This window comes from Limulus polyphemus, unplaced genomic scaffold, assembly GCF_000517525.1.
Source record: "Limulus polyphemus unplaced genomic scaffold, Limulus_polyphemus-2.1.2 Scaffold8279, whole genome shotgun sequence".
Lineage (NCBI taxonomy): Eukaryota > Metazoa > Arthropoda > Merostomata > Xiphosura > Limulidae > Limulus > Limulus polyphemus.
In genome coordinates this window covers 13,250-19,128 of record NW_013673889.1, presented here as the reverse complement: position 1 = coordinate 19,128, position 5,879 = coordinate 13,250, and the positions used below count along the sequence as shown (strand labels likewise).

At 30.4% G+C, this 5,879-nt stretch overlaps 1 pseudogene; it reads right to left on the bottom strand.

The window, feature by feature from the left end:
* The window catches only part of LOC106475240, a 33,646-nt pseudogene that overhangs the window by 15,036 nt on the left and 12,731 nt on the right, over nt 1-5,879 (bottom strand).

Below are 5,879 nucleotides of genomic sequence, written 5' to 3'. Positions count from 1 at the left end.
GTCATTGATGAAATGAAAGAACCTAGGTATATTATCTTATTTTTTTACATCTGGTGTGTACGAGTTATAATTTCCAACATATAGTCTCACATTTGAAAATGACCACATTCTAATTGATTATTAAGAGTTAAATAAAATAAACTTATTGAAGTGGTGTACTTCAACCTCATCTCAAAATATTACAAATTAACAAAATTAACTTATCTTAAATCTAGTCAAAACCTACTGTTCACATGAAATAATAAAGCAAGTATAATAGAATTATTCAACTTGTTTTGGGGTTTAGGAGAATCTTTGTTTTAAGAAACAAACATTATATATTCATTGTCTGGCAAAGAGTACATAAAATACTCTTGCTGTTACTTTATAAAATTGACATACAGGTTTTATGATGTTTGTTTCTATTTTAAGTCTCAGTTATAAAAGTATATAATACTGGCTGTTCAATAAAGAGCAATATAGAACCAGAATCAATTACATTAAGGATTATCTTTCACACATTCTCAGCATAGGTACCCAATTAGAAACTGAACACACCAGCAAATACTCCTGATAAAACTGTGGCTAAGACTGGTGTTTTAAATCGTTTGTGTATGTTGGCCAACTGCCGAAAGATCAAACCATCACTTGCCATTGCGTAGAGTACTCTTGGAAGAGGAAACATTGCTCCTAGAAGACTGGAAAAACAACAACAACTGTAAAGCCTTCTATAGATCTTAATTGGTCAAGAGTTCTCTTCTTAAACATAAAAAAAAATTATCCTCACTGAATCAGAGTTAATGGTAACATTACATTTCTGTCATTATAGACCTATATACTTCATTCAGATTTTTGGATAGAATCATAAATTATTTTGTGTATGATTTTTCAAAGGATACATAGTCCAAATGCTGGGATTCATCCAAATGCTAGGATTCAATAACTCTCTTTATGAGGTAGTAGTAGTAGTAGTAGTTATTATACATTGTAGTGAAGCAAATTGTTTTTTCTAGCACCAGAAAATATGTAATTCTAACTGTTAACTAAACTTTATAGATGTAGAAACAAGTCTGGAGTTAAAATGGTAATTGTTTTGTCTAGGACATAACTAAAAACACTACAGTATATTTCAGTGTAAAATTTTAAAGCTCTATGTGTAATGTAACATTTAATTTGGGCTGTACCTATTATAGTAACATAATATGGGCACTAACCTAAATAGCTTAGACTTACAACATGTTTCAGCCAAACACCAGAGTAATGTATAATTTTACTACACAGATATGCTAAACTACACGTTGTATCAAATTTTATGTTCCTTTCATGAATAGCTTTATGGAAGTTAGTTTCTACTTGACTAGCTTACTTAGTTTTAAAACTTACAACATGAGTAGTAATCCATTTATAAACTGTTCTATAATGCACATTCTGTGCTAAAACATTTGCCTCATTCCCAGTTCAAAAACTGTTTCTATGTCAGTGATCTTGTTTTTAAATTGTAAGTATGGTTACCAAGTTACTATTTTCAGCTTTAATGCTACTGTTAAACTAAAGAATCAATACTCTATTGATTACATACATCCTGTGCACTGTAAAATGTGAAATTGAAGTTATTGTAGTCTCTAACTATAGTTGTTACTCACAGATTGCAACATAAGGTTTAATTATATGATATAAAACTACAGTTGTCAATGCTGTCAACATAACTAATATTGCAAACCATTAGTTTAGAAATATTTATATGTATTATTTATCTACTTACTATACAGATTTTGCATCTACTAATGTGTTTACACATCATTGATACTCTTTAACATTCAGTAAAGTAACAAACAGCTAGAACAGCACATCAAAAATAATTATTTATGCTTAGAAATATATTTTAGATGATTTGCTTGGTTTGGTTTTGTAAGTTACCCTTGCGTTTTTTAACTTAGACATTTGTTTGACATGGGGGGAGGGGGATTTTTTCATGAAGAGTGCATAGCTTAACATCTGGATTTTCTCCAAAGATTTAAAACAGTTTGAACAATATAAAATGCAAACTAGGCTAGAGTAGACAATTATTGATTATCAAGTTCATTAGTACATTACATTAAGGCTAAAGTTTTGAAATATTATTTGAGTGAGCTTATTAGTGAGTTAGATAGTTCAGTGCTTTGATTATTGAGTTGAACTTTCAATGAAATAAGAAAAGATGAGCAAGACCTTTTGTAAGGTGATTGAATTAGTTAGTTCAGTGCTTTGATTATTGAGTTGAACTTTCAATGAAATAGAAGAGATGGGCAAGACCTTTTGTAAGGTGATTGAATTAGTTAGTTCAGTGCTTTGATTATTGAGTTGAACTTTCAATGAAATATGAAGAGATGGGCAAGACCTTTTGTAAGGTGAGTGAATTAGTTAGTTCAGTGCTTTGATTATTGAGTTGAACTTTCAATGAAATATGAAGAGATGAGCAAAACCTTTTGTAAGGTGAGTGAATTAGCAATTAAGTGAAAGTATCGATTGTGAACTTAGGCCTAGCTAGCAATGAAGAACTTGCTAAATATATGAAATGCTTTTACTTTCATTAATTGGACTCAATTTTACACTCTTCTGTTTATCAAACAATGCAAAAGGTTTGTGTGATGTTACAAGCTATATCAAACACAAATAAAACTTGACATGGTTTGCACAAAGCAACTAAATCAAACACATACACCAACTCGCCAAAAAAACCAACCCTTAATGCTCATTGGAGGGTGCAATTCAATTAATTATTTCTTTGACATTTCCTTTAAATCTCAATAACTCATTTTTTCAGTTTAATGTCTTATTCTGAGATATAAATGAATGATATTATTTAACTCAATATTACTTAACACTTAAATAGAAAATAAGTCCCTGTTTATCTATTGGACACGCTACCTGGTTGATAAACCGGCTAAAGCACCAATAGAAATGATCCACTTGGCCACTGGCCACCCAACCATTTGGAACACGTAAGGAAGGGGTGCTGTTTGGTTTTGATCCCAGTAGGGCCATATGAGCGTCTCCACAGCTGACACGCCAAAGTAAGCTAGAAATATGACTGTCAGAGACGTGATGATACTGATTGGAATAGCCTTTTGAGGATTCTTTACCTCCTCACCTAAGGAAATAAAATACTGGTATTACAGTTATATAATTTATACAGTATTTCTGTTTATTTATTTATATTTTCAATGCAACTCCACACAAAGTACATATAGTTGAATAAAAATTACTGACAAACACCATACACATATCGAACAACAATTGGCCTAAGAAAGTCAAACTACCTGACCTATGTACAATATGTACAATATACAATATTTCTGTTTATTTATTTATATTTTCAATGCAACTCCACACAAAGTACATATAGTTGAATAAAAATTACTGACAAACACCATACACATATCGAACAACAATTGGCCTAAGAAAGTCAAACTACCTGACCTATGTACATTTACGGTTCGATCATGTCCAAACAAATGAATAAAATAATATATATGTTCCTATATTTTTCCCTTAAATGGACCAATACATCCTCAGTGAGAAAATGAATTATTACCCTTTCAATCACACTTTGCAGTAGGTTTCTGCTAACAAATCCAGATTTCTTGCACACTTCTTCAAATTGATATCTTTATTAAGATTAATTACAAAAATTAAAAAGGTATGCACCTTACCAGTTGTTGCAATAACATCAAATCCAACAAAACCATAGAAACAGGTAGCAGCTCCTTGCATCATCCCAGAAAATCCATAAGGAAAAAATCCACCATTGCCGTAATTGCTATTCTCAGTATTTTGTGGGATCTGAGAAATAAAAACATTAAAAGTTTGCATCAAATAATTAATATAATTTGTACTTCATAATTAACCTAAATTTATAAATATTACAGTTTAGCTTGCATTACTTAATGTTCAGGCCTGGAAAGACCTGGTGGTTAGGGCATTTGATTGACTCACAATCTGCAGATCACAGGTTTTAATTCCATCATCAAACATGTTTACCCTTCCAGCCGTGGGTGGATTATAATATGAGAGTCAATCTCACTATTTGTTAGCAAAAGAATAGTCCCTCCAAGTGCTGGAAGCAGGTAGTGTTGACTAGATGCTTTCCCTCTCATCTATCATGGCTAAATTAAGGATGGCTAGTGCAGATAGCCCTCAAGTAACTTTGCAAAAAATTCAAAACCAAATGTTCAGAAATACAAAATTAAAATTTATAATTTGCATATTTATTGGTTTAAATTACATAAAGTGATTAAGCTTTTAATTTGGAGGTGCATACTACCAAGGCTATAAAGCAAATAAGTACTAGCAAGATGAACATGTGATGAAATATTGCAGAAAGACTGGTAATATTTTTCTCAAATTTTAGTAATTTTCAATGCTTTCTTTCTCATTAAGCTCAACTGGATTCACCAGTCCTAGTTTTATGTCCCTAAAGATTAATACCTCAAAACTATATTGAACAAAACTTTCCAGAAAAAATACTATTAAAATGATTTTTTTTGCTAAGAACTTGTATGATTTCTTGGTTAGTAAAAGAACTTACAAATATTAACATAAAACTTTTTTATGTTACGCTTTCTCTTCATACCTTTCATAGCCTAATAGGCTTTATAATAAATTAATTTTCCAAATTGCCGAGTGCTATAATTAAAATATATGATATCTAAAATATATATAAATCAATATTTTAACCCAAATTCTTCCAGAAGGTAAATCTTCCTTTTTCAGAGGTTTACCTTCCAGGAGAACCAAGGTTCTTAATCTCTTTACATTATCTATTTTATTGAGATTTGGAGAATGCCCTTTTAAATTATCTTAAAATATTTGGCTAATATTAAATATCTAACTAGTTTAAGTTTCAACTTTGAATGTTCACACATATCACCTGTGTTTGATATCAAATAATTTTTCTAGCTAAGGATCCTTTTCATTAAGAACTCGACTCTAACATACATTCAACTTTGTATTTACACAGTTGAGTTTGACATAAAATAGTTTACCTCAGATTTTGATAACTGCCAGTTGTGGATGTCGGCTTTAAATGATCCAACAATAACAGCATAAAGCACAATTAATAAATTCAACCCAGTAAAGATATTGTTGAACCGGGATGACTCTTTCACACCGACCAATAACATAACTAGAAGAGTAAGAAAAAAAAGTAGCAATTCAACTGAAGTGAATCCACACAGAGAAAACAGATGCTACATGACAGGTCTGTATGTTTTCCCTTCCAAAGTTTAGCTCCTTTTAAAAAGTATGACTTCTCTTTCAAGTTTGTTCTCAAAAATAATGAATTTAGTTTCGTCTAAATTCAAAATCTAAAATTACTTGATATTCACTTATTTTCATATCATTTCAGGCTTAAGAACACAAATTAAAATCTGATAAGAAGATATTATGTACAAAGGGGATTCATAGACAGATATTTCACATATAATTTCTTAAATGAAAAATAAATCTGTGAAGAAAATATCAGAGTATACATAAAAGTATTGTTGTGGATGAAAAAATTATAGCAATATTGAATATCAAAAAACAGCAATAATATGAAAACATTTGAAAATGGTGGCATCATGAAAAATATAATAATGATGATAAGTGTTCCCAAATGTGTAAAATATATTGAATAGAAAAAACATAGTCAATGTTGTTCTATATAAAAAAATCAAACACATAATCAATGCTATTCTATATAAAAAATCAAACATATGGTCAGTGCTGTTCTATATAAAAACACATGGTCATTGCTGTTCTATATAAAAAATCAAACACATGGTCAGTGCTGTTCTATATAAAAACACATGGTCATTGCTGTTCTATATAAAAAAACATGCACATGGTCAGTGCTGTTCTATATAAAAACACATGGTCAT